Source organism: Cricetulus griseus, chromosome 5 (assembly GCF_003668045.3).
Source record: "Cricetulus griseus strain 17A/GY chromosome 5, alternate assembly CriGri-PICRH-1.0, whole genome shotgun sequence".
Classification (NCBI taxonomy): domain Eukaryota; kingdom Metazoa; phylum Chordata; class Mammalia; order Rodentia; family Cricetidae; genus Cricetulus; species Cricetulus griseus.
Genome location: NC_048598.1, coordinates 175,068,608 through 175,085,042, shown reverse-complemented (window position 1 = coordinate 175,085,042; position 16,435 = coordinate 175,068,608). Strand labels below are relative to the sequence as shown.

The 16,435-nt window shown below is 47.3% G+C and overlaps 1 protein-coding gene across 1 annotated transcript in view; it reads left to right on the top strand.

Annotated features, from left to right (window-relative positions):
• The window catches only part of Ptprn2 (protein tyrosine phosphatase receptor type N2), a 680,302-nt gene that overhangs the window by 583,017 nt on the left and 80,850 nt on the right, over positions 1–16,435 (top strand). The window lies entirely within an intron of this gene.

The following is a 16,435-nucleotide window of genomic DNA, read 5'->3' as shown; positions in this document are numbered from 1 at the left end:
CACAGATGAGGGAAATACTGACTCTCTACAGTCAGTCACCCTGTCATGAGACAGCCCAGTACATTGTCCTTATATATACACTTACCCTAGGGACCTTCCTTAGCTGATTTATCCAGCCACCCTGTGATTTGGTGGCCATGAGAACCTGGAAAAACTGTTTATTATTAAGAAGTCTCCTGGCAGCCATGTTGACCAAGAAGGTTCTGTGACTACCTGAAAAAGTGGTTCAGGGGTCTTGCTAGCCTAGATAAAAGTGGACATATAGGGAGGCCGAGGTCTACTTCCCAGATGACACATGGCCAGAGAAGGGCATCCCCACTCTGTGCGGTCTGTGACTTGTCCTTACCTGCTTGCTTCTATTTCTTCTTAAAATGGGGGGGGGGCAAAATGCTGTTTGGGGATAGAGGCCATATAGGGAGAATGCGTCTCACACCTGGGGCAGACAGGTTATCAGCAGACTGTCATAACAGACTGTCATGCACCTATTTTATTCTTGAGCAATAGGTTAATTGCACATACGGATGGTGATTGGAGCGTGCAGTCTTTTATGGTGACAGAGGTGCTCCTAATGGGCAGCCATGACTGAACTTAGATCTGACTTCTCAATGACTTTGACATTGGTCCCTTTTAGGGGAGGAACTGGGAAGTCCCAACACACTGAGATTTGTTGCGGGCATGAAACGAGTCAGTCAGTACATGAGCTTGTCGATAGTGGCTCATGTCAGCTTGTGGGATCTGGCATTCATTTCATGACTTTGAGTCACAATTTGGTAAGACCTTGTGTCTATGTGGCATACGACATACGTTTTGTTTTCAAGAGAAACTGTGTTTGGACATGGGTAGCAATTCCAAGTTCAGCAGGAGGGACTCAACCTCCAAGCAGCCGAGACCTTGCTGTCCTAAAGCAAAGTAGCCCAGGCAGAGTTCAGTAGAGCCATTGGAGCCCAACACGGGGGGTTTCCCTTAATGTAGTCATGGCTTCACCAACCTACCACACTAGATCCAGAAACACATTCAGACCCGTGTGAGTCCCATCCACCCACTCTCACACTCCGTTTGCCCAGATTGTAAGCCCCAGGGGACTTATAAGCCAGGCATTTCCAGGAATTATTGCTTCCGTGGCAGGAGATATGACTCAACACCTTCTCCCAGGAGGCAGGGTGACCCAATTGCTGCATCCATGAAGGGCTGGGCCATGCCTTAAACCTCTATTTTCCCCACACCCTGTAGTCCCGACTCCCTTTTCAGGTGGGGGTTTTGCCACATAGCATCTTGCCTCAGAATTTCTCGGGTACAGGACCTGAGGACCCCAGAACCTTAGGCTCTTTTTTCAGATCCACTTAGTGCACAGGCTGTGAAATTCCTCTCAAGCTTTAGCAGAATGGGACTGGCCCAGGATGGTGGCCAAAGAAGCATGTTTCCAGCAACCCAGGGTCCAGTTCATGCAGCAGCCCCCATGCCACCCCTCTCTGCACAGGCCGTGGAAGCCAGGCATGTCAGTCCTTTGCAATTGACCTTGGCTAATTAAAGCTACAGGGAGGGTAATTGCAATGACCAGTCACCCCGACCCTCAGCAGGAAAGTGCTTGTTAATTGCCCAGCTAGAAAGACAAACATGCTGAACTACATGGCAAGGATGAGTGGGTGCTGGTGGTTTTCTTGTCCTGCCAGGTCCTGCTGCCCTGATCCCCAAATAAACACAAATATGCTATATTAATTATTAAACTGTTGATCAATGTCCAGGGCTTCTTATTGGCTAGTTCTGTCTTAATTAATAATCCATTACTATTAATCTATGTATTTCCACGTGGTCTTGGCTTACCGGAGAATGCTAGGACTTGTTACTCCTTTGGCCACTCAATGGCATCTCTTTTTGGCACCTTTCTCTGCCTACCTTTCCCAGAATTCTCCTCATCTCCTAGTCCTGCCTATCTTTCTACCTCTTTTGGCCAAACAGTGTTTTGTTCATCAACCAATAAGAGAACCGTATATACAGAAGGACATCTCCCATCAAGTGGGCCATCAGGTAAATCCAGGACACTGGGTATTATTCACTGGCCACCTGACTCCAGTGGACCATGGGGGCAAAATATAATGTCTGAGTATCAAGACTGAAGGAAAAAGGTTGAGAGACCAGAGGATCTGAGTTCAATTCCCAGCACCCACACGGCAGCTCACGATCATCTGTAAACTCCAGTTCTGGTAATCCGAAGCCCTCTTCTGGGTTTCCTGGGCACTGCACACACATGGCACATAGCCATGCATACAGGAAAAAAACCACACATACACGTAAAAAATAAATAAAGAACTTTTTAAAGACCGTAGGTGGGGGAAAAGAAAGAACAAAAAGTTTCAACTCCAGGTTGGCAATGGGTGTACACCCATAAAGCCATGCTGACCCAAAACTGACCACCAGGACACATCACTGACTGAATATGTCCCCTGTGATATTCAGGGGGTGACCCAGCAAGCATAGCCACTGTGGGAAGGGCCTCAGGACTGAGCCCTGTTCCCCGTGACTCTTCCCACATAGGATGGCCTCAGAAACTCCATGCTCTGTAACTTTCTGCTAGACTATAGAAACAAGGCCCTTGGAATCACTGACCCTTTGAAGGTCAAGGACTTGGGTATCAGGAAGACTCATGTGGAAGGAGAAAGTTTTCACTAGATATCAGGCTGAGACATTACTGGGCTGTGTTGCCTCCAGTGGACCAGCCATAGTGGTCCAAGCACCACCAACCACAGGGAGGGGGCTCTGTTACCCCTCGCTCTGAAGGTAGAGCAGGGGTCAGAGGAAGCTCAGAAAGGCTGGGTACTTATGTATAGGAATCTCAGGACACGGAGAGATGGACTATGACTCTCCTGGGTGCAGAGGGCACATGGACCTGACTAGGGAAGGGACATGAATTCTGGTACTCCACAGAAGCCTGCCTCACTTGCTGTCTGCTGGCTATGAATCTAATGTCACAGCCATCATCTCTTGTCTTATGACCTGTATGATAGGCTAGAAAGCAGCACTCTGTCCCCAGTCCCTGTGAATGTAAAGCAGGACAGGCCCAAGAGACATGCCCATCATGTCACCACCCAGCCATGCTTTGGAGACACCTCCTCTACCTGAAGTCACAGTGAAGCCACAAAGGTTGCCACCCAAGGCACTCTGTGTTTGCTATTATTGTTCTTCTGTCTTTATTTTCTTTGGAGGCGCCCTCTGAAATATTTTATTTTTGAACAACATGTTAATTGCACATATGCATGGGGTTTAGCATGATATTTCAACATATACACACAACTCATGTTGATCATCTCCATCCTCTCCTTATCCATCCTCCCCCAACTCTGGGCACAGCTGTCTACATTCAGGCAGAGAAAGCATGACGTTGATACCCAATGGGTCTCCAGCCATTATGAATGGGCGAAACACGAAGACATTGTACAGAGTGAAATAAGCCAGACACAGAAAGGCAAGCACTACGTGTGTAGTCTCTCTCATGCAGAGGAAAATGACTTTTAGAAATCCAAAGTTTCTTGGGGCTGGTGAGATGGCTCAGTGGGTAAAGGTACTTACCATCAAATGTGACAACCCAAGTTCAATCCTTGTGACCCACACAGAAGGTGAGACCAACTTCAGCAGTCAGTCACTCTGTGACCTCCACAAGGGCACTGAAGCATGTATGCACCCACACATACAATGCACACTAAATAAGTAAAAGAAAATGTAATAAAGTTTACAAGTTTCTGCTAGGCATGGTGGTGCATACCTTTAATCCTAGCACTCAAGAAGCAGAGGCAAAGGCAGGAGGACCTCTGAATTTTAGGCATCCTGGTCTTTATGGAGAGTTCCAGGGCTACACAGTGATACCCTGTCTTAAACAAATAAATATGTATATATTTAGATTTAGATTTTTAAACAAGTGTTTTAAAAGCAAAACCACCATAGAGTAGAGCTACATTGGTCCCAGGAATATGCCCAAAGGAATCTACATCAGCATGCCAAGAGACACCTGACCTGCATATCCGTGTTTATTTCTACACTGTTCAGAACAGTCAAGTTGCAGAGTGAGCTTGCATGCATATTAACAGGTGAATGGTTAAAAAAATGTGATACAAGTGCGGGGGTATTAATTAACTGTAAAGAAGAATGGAACCGTGCTATCCATAGGAACGGGAGATCATCCTGAGAAACACGTCACACGTGTTCCTCATGTGCGGAACCTAGATTTTTGAAAATATGCAAGTACACACGTGGAAGGGGAACTAGTTGGGAAGAAGAGAAGGAGAATCGGAGAGGGTGATCGGTGTGAAAATGATCAAGAGTCTTTGCAAACAGACTGGAGATGTAGATAGCAATGAACCCTGCAACTCTTCATAATTATAAACACTAATACCTCTTTTAGGATTCCAAGTTTGAGGGCTGTACAGATGGCTTAGTGGATAAGAGCATTTGCTGCAGAAACATGAGGTCCTGAATTCAGATCCTAACTCCAACATTAAAGAGCCAGACATGGCTGTGTTTATGCCTGTAACCCCAGCACCCAGGGGACACAGGAAGATGACTGGAGCTTAACGTCCTCTAGGCTCAGCAAGAGACCTAGTCTTAAAATAACAGTGCAGAGAGTGACACATGATGACTTCCTGACACTTGCACTATACCACACTCACACACACAAAGGTAGGTGGTGGCATATACATAAAATCCTGGTACTCATGGAGTGAGGCAGGAGAATGTAAGTCTGAAATGAACCTGGGCTGTACAGCAGGACTCTGCCTTAAAAAACCAAAATGAAGGAAGGAAGGGAGGAAGGGAGAAGAGAAGAGGGGAGGGGAGGAGGAGAAAAGAGAAGAGGAGAGGAGAGGAGAGGAAAAGAGAAGAGAAGAGAAGAGAAGAGAAGAGAAGAGAATCCAAGATAGTTTCAAAGAGCTCTTGGGAATAGTCTTGGTCCCCCAAACCCCTCACGCCAGCTGCTCTGGAAGCCTGGTGAGAAGTAGGGCAAGGGGCAGAGGAAGGGATTGCCTTACTGGAAAAGGAGGTAGAGGCTGTCAGGGCACACAAGTTGGGTGGCCAGGGCACTTGGAAACTATCGTGGGCACATCTCAGGCTCTTCTAAAGAAATGTCCACAATGTGGGATGTCCAAGTCAGTCCAGGGCTCTAAAAGAATCCTTGCACAACAAGGACAGCCACTAAAGTGACTTTTGAGGACTGTTATGAAGCCACCATGCTGTAAGCCTGGGGGACCCGCATTCCTGAGAGACCCTTGCTAAAGGGGGAGATGCAGGCTTGGGTTTACTTGCCAGAAGATCCATCCCGGTATTGTACCCACCTTCTGCAGGAAGATGTTTCCACACAGCCGGCCACATGAGGAGCTGAGAATCCTACTGCATCCTAAGGTTCACTAATTACTTGTGAGTCAGCCAAGCATTCTAGCAGGAAAGTGGGATTGGAGCGAATGCACATGCAGAAGGGCAAGCGCGACGTTGGGGGCTGTCATTAGAAAAATGTCACGGGATTGCTTGCTCACTTGCTGAGTGTCACTGGCTGGGAGCCTCCAGGGAATGAGCATATGCAGAAGAAAGTGAGGCTGTTCATCTCTGATGGACCCACAGGGCTTAGTGAAGGACAGCATCCAGAATGCAGACATTGTAAGAACACTCTGCCTTCAGAGACAGAGGCCTGGGTCCCCTTCATCTTCCCAGTGACCAGCTCCTCTGAGCCTTTGCATAGTGCCATCCCTAGACACCCATCCAAGAAAGACCCAGAGCTGGGCCCATTTCACCGGTGAAGGCAGTGAAAGCAGGAGCGCTGATGTAAAACACAAAGCACAAAACGTTTCAACGCTGGACTGGGAGCTTCTCACCACAGCTCCTGAGTGTCACCAGGGCAAAGGGGCCTGTTGAGAGCCAAGGGGATAAGCCCATTGCCTTGGGGGCTTATTGCAGAGAAGTCAAAGGCCTAGCTGTGTCTATGCTAGAGATGACCAGAGGCTAGCACAAGATAGGATCCCTCCCCTCCCACCCCAGGAGTAACCTCAGGACCAGGAACAGGGTGTAGACTCAGGATATGAAGCTGGGTTGGGATGCTGGCTCAGGCTCACTGTGAAACCAGGCTCAAGGTACAGGACTGGGCTCAGGGTACAGGGCCCCAGCTGCAGGGCCAGGAGAAAATGGATATTTATTCATAATCAGTTTGTTTGTTCCCTTCTGGTTCTCAATGTTCAGTTACTCATCTACATATGACAGTCAGTGCTGCAACCCTAGAAGAGGCAGTGGGTCAGTTCACTAAGGCAAAGTTTCAGGACATAAAAACAAACAAACAAACAAAAACAAAACCAAAAGAAGTCTGGTCATGTCTCAAGATGCTATATAGGGGAGTGGGCATCCAGGTGTCTCAGGCACACATACCTCCTATGTGCAAGAACTGTGGCATTGCATTGACTCAGGGTAGGGTCATTTTGCTGGAGTTTTCTTCCCAGCCCGGTCCCACAGCCACTTGTTCCCAAATAAACACATGAATGCAGTATTAATTATGAAACTGTTGGCCAGTATCTCAGGCTTCTTATTGGCTAGCTCTATCTTAATTATTAACCCATTGCTATTAATCTATGCATTTCCACGAGGCTGTGGCTTACCCATAATCCATCATGTTACTCCCTAGGCAGCATGGCATCTCTTGGAGGCCTCTCCCTCTCTGCCCCTCCTTTCCACCCTTCCCCTGGTCTAGTAGCCCCACCTATCTTCCTGTCTGGCTATTGGTCAAACAGTGTTTTATTCATCAACCAATAAGAGAAACATATATACAGACGGACATCCCCCATCAGGGCCGCTCAGGTACATGACACCTACTCCCGGGTATCCATGAGGAGAACATTCTGGAAGGTGTGTGGGAGGCTGGGTTGGGTCTTTGGCATCACATCTCAGTCTGCTAGGGTTGACTTAAGATAGAAAGGAAGGCTGGTGTTCCTGGAGACTAGAAGGCTGTGGAGAGGCACGGCAGACTGCTTTCTCCCAAGGTCTCTCCCCGGCTTCAGGATGACCATCTCGATGTGCCATCCTATGGCCTTTGCTCCATGCAAATGTGTGCATCCGCGGTGTCCAACCACGTGAACTTCAGATGTCCTCTTAAACTAGTCTCCTCTTGAAGGGCTCCGTCTTCCCATGAGGTCACAGCTAACAGGAGCGTAGGGATCTAACATTTGGACTTGAGAAGATGGAGTCAACCCAAAACCAATAGGGTGCGCCAGCCTGCGGCAAATGAGAAGCTTCTCCTCCAGTCCCTGCCCATGTGGGGTTCTGTTCCCCACCACACCTTAGTCAAGCTGAGCATGCCCTAAGCCCTCTTTCACTTGTCACCTGCCACAGGCTCTGGTGACAGGATGCTCTCTGGCTGCAGGGTAAGCTGTGAAGGGTCTCTCGGTCCACCACTATCCAAAGGAGAGTCACGTCACTCATCCCCTACCATGCCGGTGCTGACTCCCCTGGGCAGGAGAGTCCACAGCATCATTAAGGTCCAAAGCCTGTTCAAGGAAGCTCACTTGCTTCTGGCCAAGCTCAGATTGTACTGAGTGCTAGCCAGTGCTCACAGAGGAGCAGGGAACCCTGTGTGTGTGTGTGTGTGTGTGTGTGTGTGTGTGTGTGTGTGTGTGTCTGTGTGTGTGTGTATGTGTGTATGTGTGTATGTGTGCATATGTATGAGTGAGTGTGGTGTATGTGTATGTATGTGTGTGCATGGAAGTGTGCATATGTGTGTGTAAGTGTGGTGCATGTGTGTGTGTGTGGTACGTGTCTCTCTGTGTGTATGTGTGTTTATGTGTGTATATATGTATGTGTGTATGTGTATGCATGCACGTGTGCATATGTGTGTGTGTGAATGTGCTGCGTGTGTGTGTGTGTGTGTATAGTGCATGCATGTGTGCGTGTGTATGTGTGTGTATAGTGTGTGTGCGTGTGTGTGTGTAGTGCGTGTGTGTGTGTGTGTATAGTGCGTGTGTGTGTGTATAGTGTGTGTGCATAGTGTGTGCGTGTGTGTGTGTGTGTGTGTGTGTGTATGGTGTGTGTGTGTGAGTATAGTGTGTGTGTGTATAATGTGTTGTGTATAGTGTGTGTGTATGGTGTGTGTGTGTGAGTATAGTGTGTGTGTGTATAATGTGTTGTGTATAGTGTGTGTGTATAGTGTGTGTGTATAGTGCGTGTGTGTGTGTGTGTGTGTGTGTGTACGCGCGTGTACAGGATGCTGCAGGCTATTGGGCAGGCCTCACACAGCAGGAGGCCCTTTAGCAAAGCCATCCCCTCTGTCACCCACACTTTCAATGAGCCTATTGCAGGAGGGCAGATACAGGCCTCCTGCCTCTATGAGAGAGAATACCTTTGGACCCCGCTAAAGGGTAACCTCCTGGCCTCCCATGGCCGGGGCTGTGATGCCAGCTCTTCATGGATGGCGTGGATGCAGTATTGATTGGGAGTATTATTTGGGCTCTTCTTCATTTGAGAGGGTTGTATCTTGTGGTTTTAGTGGGCAAAGGAGGGATTCCCTTTATTGTTAAAAAGCACCTGAGCATCTGACTGGTGACATAAAGTGAGTGGCACTCTGCCTGTCTGCCCTCTGGGCTTCCGGTATCATCTTCTCTGTCTTGGCTCTAGCTGCTTAAAGGAAAATTTAGACTGGGTCTATTGGCCCAATCTCAGCCAGACCCCGGTGAGACAGACACGAGGCATACCCTGAGGAGGCTGTGGCTTATGCGCATTGCATGCCAGATGCTTGCTGAGGCAGACTCTTGTCTCCCTGATGGTGGTGGGCAGCACACAAAGAATCTGTGGAAGACTTGTAAGCGAGAAGAGTGCAGCCACCTGGGATGGGTCATGGCCGGTGTCCTGGGGTGATACTTGGATCTGGGACCTCTGACCCTGAGGCCTTCTTTGTCGTCACTTTAAAAATCATTTTCTTCCCGGCTATTTCCATTCTTTGCAGACCTTGTAGTGGATGAAGTGGGTAAAATGGAATCACTAAACATCCAATTAGTATTCACTGAGTGAAGTAGAAAAATCAACAGGAGGACTGGAACTGGCAGCCTCATGAATGACATCCACAAGGGGAAACGGGGAAGCCAGTGTCTGAAACAAGACTCAAAAGTGTCATTCAGACACTGTTTTCTGAGCGCTGGTGACAGACATGCCTGCAACGGACTGGTCCATCCTAGATAGACCTGGCAGGGTGAGCTGAGCCCAGAGGTAATATATATATATATATATATATATATATATATATATATTCCACTCAGTGCCTCCCATACCTGTGGTTTGTAGGCACACACAGCTGAGTAGAGAGACAGATCTACCATCCCAACAGACTCGCCTGGCTGCTCGCATACATAGAATAAAAATTAATGTGATTTATAAAATGCAAGTATTGAAGTTCCTTTGAATTATACAGCTCCAAAAGCATCATGGATGAGCTTAACTGCCCAGGGTCTGCCTATCTTTGTGTGCTCAGCATGGCTCTGCATAAAGATGGCAGATACTGAGTCCAGCGTTGGTGGTGCACACCTTTAACCCCAGCACTCGGGAGGCAGAGGCAGGCAGATCTCTGTGAGTTCGAGGTCAGCCTGGTCTACACAGCGAGTTCCAGGACAGCCTCCAAAGCTACACAGAGAAACCCTGTCTCAGAACCACCTCCCCCACAAAAGTGGCTATCTTGCCATCTTAGGAAGCCTACACTCGAGTAGCTGGAGAAATGTGAGCTAGGGTCAGATGCTAAACTGCGAGCTTTACTGGAAGACCTTGCTCTTCACTGACTTTGGTGGATGTTGACACGAGGTCTTTGTTGCTCAGTGAGGAACGGCCCTGTGAGACAGGGAAGAGACCCTAGGGATAGCTCAGCCTCACCAGGACCCTCAGGGCTATTTGTAATGAGAAGATGTGCAGAAGGAACAAGCAACTGAGTGGCAATATATGGGACTGTGACCCCATCCCCATGAATTACTGTGGTTCACTGAACCAAAAGGTCAACACGCCCTTCCTCAGATATCCTGTCTGTTTGCCAGGAGCCAAAAGCATTTAGAGATAGCATCCAGAGATGGAGAGGACCCTGGTCACAGTCCACAGATGGTGTCCTCTCCTGGTGCAAAAGAGAAGATGACGGCCCAGAGCCAGGACCCCTGTGTCATAGGGCGGCACTAAATATCATGGTCTCCATGTTTGCCATGCATGAAGCAGGACCTAGGGGATACCCACAGGATGGCCAAGAGGTACATGAGGACTCTCCCAGCATGCTCAGCTTTGCAGTGACTCTTTCTTCCTGAGCACATCCTCTTCTGAAAGACAAATGTCACAGGAAAAAAAAAAAAAGGTGATCAAGACCCTGTAATTTAAGTAAGCTTTTCTGACGAGCCCAATTATTTCCAGTTTCTGGGTGTCCCACCGTTTTTTATGTTCTGCACACCCTCCACACGCCATCCGTTTATCGTTTGGTCCCGGCATCCTCCCCTTCCCCGCTTCTGAAGCGATTGATCGGCTCTGCTCCCTCCTTTACCCCTTACTGGTACCACAGTTGTGTTTTAGTAGCTACCCCAGTGATGAGCAGCCACACCCGATCATCCAAGTGGAATGAATGTCTCCATCCTCTTCTCAAGCCCGACACATGGACACTGGCCTCGTCTCCCCATCTGGCAGTCACATGACTGTGGCTTGGGCTCAGCACCACTACTTGGGTTTTTAGGCTGTCGTCCACTTTCATTGTTAATTGTTGTACACACTGCTTGTTCGCATTGACCCCACATGACCCTATTGGTTCCCTTTGGTTTTCCTGTGTACTTCTCTCTTCTCTCTGAGTAGGATTTCCTTCTTTTATAAAATATGTCAATCACTGAGCAGGACCGTCCCCTAGTCTTTATTTAAAATACCTTTAGTCCTCACACTGGGCAAGGGTCCTCTTCTGGCTATTTCTCTGTCATCCTCCCCCTGTCCCCTGGCTCTGTCACCAGGGCTGCAGAGTAACCTGCAGCTACTCTGGAGGCTCTCCTTATACCTCCTTGCTACTTCCTGTTTGGAGATTTCCGTTTGTCCTGTCTCAGGATGGAGCTTGCTTTTTTTGTTTGTTTGTTAGTTTGTTTGACTTTCTTTTTGTACATGCAGGTAATGCGTTATGATAAAAAAAATATATACCCCTCCAACCACTGCCTCTTATTAATTGTTTGTCAATGACTCATGGGTCTCTGTGTTAGCTGCCATCTCCTGAAAATGGAAGCCTCTCTGATGAAGGTTGAGAGCTTGGTATAATCTAACGGCGTAAGGGTAAATATTTAGGGCAGTTTATTAGGACTTTTAAGTTTTTGGTTTTCTCTCTCTCTCTCTCTCTCTCTCTCTCTCTCTCTCTCTCTCTCTCTCTCTCTCTCTCTCTCTCTCCAGACCTACTGCAATGCCTGAACCTGAGAATTCTTGCCTTCCGTTGATTCAGAGAACTTACAAAGAGCTTGCAATGTGTTTGTTTTTCTGGAGTGGGAGTGGAATCCAGAATCCTAGGCACATGAAACAAGCACTCTGCCACTGAGCTGATATCCACACCCCACCCTTTACAATTTAAAATTGACCCTGTCGTTCTCTCCTTTAGTAGAAGCGTATTGGGCACTCCTGTTTCCATCTCTTAAGTCTTTTCTATACCTTTCCTCTATCTCTGTCTTGCGTTCACAGGAACTTCCCTAACCCTGTCTTCTAGTATGCAAGTCCTCTCTTCAGCAGTGTCTACCATAGAACCCACCCACTGTGTCTATAATTTCAAAGAGTGTATTTTCACTTTCAGTTGCTCAGTTCATTTTCACAGCTGTTTGGTGTGTTCTCTAGTGTTGTTGGTTCCTACATTTAATACCTCTGAAGGTGGAAAGCAAACTCACTGTGTGACTGTTCTTAAGCTCCCAAGGGCTGGCTCTCCTCTCTGGTTGGTTTGCTCCTGTGCCTGGGGCAGCTGTTGTCTAGCTGTGTTCAGAATCTTAGCGCCTCAGTAGAGTGGGCCTGGATCTCAGGATTTTTGTGTGGCCTTGTGCTTCGTGGTGTTTAGAGAGTGTGTTTGTCAAACACTGCAGACTGTTGTGAAACCAGGGCCATTTTCTCACTAGCTGCTTACTTGAGGGTCCCAGATGGTCCATGTGTGGTTGATTTGAGATTTAATCATAGATGAGGCTCGAGTTTCAGATTTCTTGGCATCTCCAGTCTCCATAGGAACAGACGTGCTACACACCCCTTCACTGAGCATGCAGGCCTCAAAGGGTTCTAGCTTGTATGGAGTCTCAGCTCCCCTTCCTGCCTCCTGTAGGTTGATCTTTGTTTTCCTTCTCTATGTACCAAGTTTTAGATGGAGGAAACTGTTTTTACCCTGCACCCTCTCTCTAGGATTTGAGTGTCTTCGGGCTCCTTGTCTCTGCATGAATTTCCTCCTCATTTTGTACTCCCGGACATGTCCCTTAGTTTTGTAAATAGATGGTTGCCATTTTCCCAGTGTCTTTAGGGCATTAAGATGTCTCATAGAGGAAGACACTTGAGGATCTCTTGTTATTCATACTACTAGAAATGCTCTGTACAGATTAAACAAAGGATGCAGCAAGAGAACGCTGTTCTGCACGGAATCTTACATGACACTGACAACAGCACCTAAAAACCACAGTCAGCCAATTCGTTCAGAAGATGGTTACCTTACAGTGGCTGTCCTCACGCAAGCCAGGCAGTGCCAGGAGAGGTGACACATACCTTTAATCCCAGTGTTCTGGAGACAGAGGCATGAAGATCTATGTGAGTTAGAAGCCAGCCTGGTCTACATAGGGGAACTCCAGGTCAGCCAAGGCTACATCGAAGATTCTGTATTTAAGAAGAGGGAGAAGAGAAGGATGAGGAGGATGGGGGCGGGGGGGGGGAGGAGGAACAACAGCTCAGGCAGCGGATGAGCATAGAGGGAAATCCCAGCTGCACATAGCACTGGCCTGGGGATCTTCCAGGGGGCATAAGCAGGAGGCCATTGGCATTCCACTCTTACTTCACCTGTCAAGCTTGGTAAATGTGTGCGGCATGTGACTTCAGCACCCCACAGCATGACTGTCATTTAGCTGGGAAAAGATTAGGAATATGTGACGGTCTTCACTCTAATTTTCACCCTAGAATGTGAAAGTCCATGCTGTCAGATGCCCCAATTGTTCCCATTCGGTTTGCCTCATCTGGAAAAACTGGATGAGATGAGGGAGTCCCTTCTGGATAGCATCCTAACTTCTGCCTGCACCGCACTAATGTTTTAGCCCCTTTGATTTTCTAGGACAGTCTGGAGAGGTAGAGGAGACAGCTGGACCCCCGTGCTCCAGTCCTTGGCTGGGTCTCATGCAGTGTCATCTTCCTGATACAGAGTCAGTTTCTTTGCCCCTGCGTTACATTCTCACGGACATATAGCCCGTTAGCTTTAGGGAGATTAACAAAAAATTAAAGGGCCCTACTTGCAGTAGACATGTTCAAAATCTCTGCAAATACCGTCCCACATGCTAGAGAGTCCCGTATCCTAACTGCTTATGCCACAGAACCCCTCTCTGCCTGTGTCACTGCCCGAGGTAACCCCGCCACACTTGCTAGAATTCTTTATTCTTCCTAAAAAACTTCATCAGAAAATCGTAATGACTACATCACTGGCACAGAATATAAAAGGCTGCAGCTAAGAAAAGCCCTGCCGCTTTGTAACTGCACAAGGCTGCTGTGTGTTGCTAAGCAACCATCCCTCCTCTTCCCTCTTCCCAAAGGTTTCCCTGCTCTAGCCACTGTCGTCATTCACTAAGCAGAAATGTGTCCACTGGGCCTTCTTGTGCAGGATTGGGTATCAGGAAGGCGTTGGGTGTTTGAAAACCTCAGCTCTTTGTCTTTGTGACTCCGGAAGCAGCTGTTTGAATTTTGTAGACGACCATCCAGTGGGGGTGAGGTGGGCGGGGAGGGGGGCGCAGGGAGGGTGCTGATTTAAACAAATGACTCTGCATGCAGACATATGCCACAGCAGGGGTCCTGGAGGAGGCCGCTATAGGCACCAACGCTGCCTGGCTCTCTAAATGTCAAGGCAGATGTGGGCGGCGCACCAAGGTCGAACTCCACAGGGGCCCCAGCATGTAGGGTGCAGTCGATAGTGTTTGCTCTGGACATTTTATCCCCCTAGAATTTGTTACCTGGCTAAAAGGACAGACTTGGTTCTCAAAAACGCACTTTAAGCCCCCTTTCTCCTGACTTCCCCATTTAGACCTTTGGAACGCAGTGTTGTTTTGCTAAGAGAATTTTTAAAATCCCCCATACATTTAAGTAGGTTGTTATTGGAATCAAATGGTTATTAGTGAGGAATATTCACTGATCTGTGTTAATGCAAATAGGTTACAAAGCAAAGGTTTACAATGGACCTTTTCATACTTCCCCGTGTGTTATAAAAAGAGGAAAGGAGTACAGCTTCATCCAGCTTGCCCTCTTGATTTTAGACTTTGCCAAAGCCGGAAAAGGTGGCACCCTTCTCAGGGAAGGCTAGTCTTGCTGTCAGACTTTGATTGTCCAAACAGAGTGAGTGTATTTGATCGTTCTAGAAGAGGTTTCAAATGATAAGAAAGGAGCTTCAGGTCTGTTCAGAATGACTGAGACTCTTCTCTTTGTCTTCCATGTAAATTTCTTCTAAAAATTTCCAGGTTTTCAATTTGTGGAGATAACTGTATCTCTGGAACAATACAGTGGCTTTGTGGTAATTATTTATTTGACAAAGGGCTGTTTCAGGACTTTCAAAAAGCAGAAGTCAGTAGAAATGTAAAATTGGATTAAAATTCCTTTGGACTTGTTTTTAATCAGAGTAGCTTCAGATTGGCATTAAAAGTCTCCACTTTGTCAATCGTATTATTTTTTTGTTTTTGTTTTTTGTTTTTTTTCCCCTTTTAAACTGTCTGTATACCAAAATTACAAGGAGAGAAGCATACAAAAGACATTTGGTAAAGGCAGGCGGTCTGGGTAAATAACTCTCCTTTCATTAACGTATTTCCCTTATTAACTGTGTAATTAATTGTACATAGCTAAGGGAAGCCATGGAAATTGAGTTCTGAGTTGTATCAAAGCTGGCTTTGGCTTCACACTTCCATACAATTTATCATTAATGAGGCCCGAGACGGAGGCCTGCGATCTATAATTATTACTCACATTTGAATGACAAGCAAAGAATTTTATCAGCTGAGTTTTAAATGAAAAGGGATTAGCTGTTAATGTTGAAATTGTTAATCTTTCTTATGAAAATAAATTTTGGAGAACACGTTTTAGTGCAAGAGAGAGACTCGGGGAAAGCATTCCCCATTAAAAATGGACATTTTCCGATACTCTGTGTGAATTTGTCTACATTTGACAGCAGGGCGCAAATATTTTTTTGAGAGTGAATGAATATTTTATGGGGCACAGATCTGCTCGTGCATTCTGGGAATGGATTATGCAATATTCCCACATACCCTAGCTAGGGTGAGTCTATAAGCCAGCCAGAGAAAAAGGCTGAGGCTGAAAAAAAAATTAACAGATGTGAGAATATTTTAAAAAGAACATTTCATTGTTTAACATCACAGATTACCTGCCTTTGTCCCCTCCTTGTGGCTCGTTGACTTGCAGATGTAATGAACACTGCTGGGAAGCTAGAACCCATTGTCTGAACACCCCCACCCCCCACCCTGCACTGGCTTCTCTACCCTCTCCCACCCATCTCTACAGTGGACAAGGTAGGACTTCACATAGGTTTCTGTCCCCTGTGACCAGCCAGAAGCTGTGGGGCTCTCTCCTGCTTCAGGGACTGGGAAGGGACCTGTTCCTTTGTTATTCAGCAGGTATTCATCGATGGCCCAAGGAGCGCCAGGCAGGCATCTCCCATGAAGGAGACGTAAGCTTACAGGGAGGCCTAAAAACTTCATTCTTTGTCTATTCAATCAGTGGTACTGACTAAGGACTACACCCATACCCCAGTGAGGGTGGAGCCCCTGTGGGTGAGAGAGAAAAAGGGTGCTGAGGAAGACTGGTGTGGCCAATCTCCCAGGCAAATCCACACATGCTAGACTTACCTGCTACAGGACGAGTTTATTGCAGACCTGGAGCTGGGCTCGGTTCTTTATAAAGTTCTAGGTCACCTCACATTTAGGTGCCCAGGGGCAATAGGAGGTGCCATGGTATGATGGTTTTCATTTCTTAAAGATTCCTCCTTTCTTCATCTCTATCTGAGTATACCTTAGTGGCTGGGTCCCCTCCTCCCCCCATGTATGAATGTTTAATAAGTATATACTGTGTCCTCTGGCGGTATTGGAGACCAGGTGGTCTGAGAAGCAGTGCAGTGTCCCCACACATCAGGGTTAGTCCACCTGCCAGGACTGCAACTGTTGTGGCACATCACACATTGAGATGCATGTTGGAGCTAACCCTGTGTGCTCCAAGAACA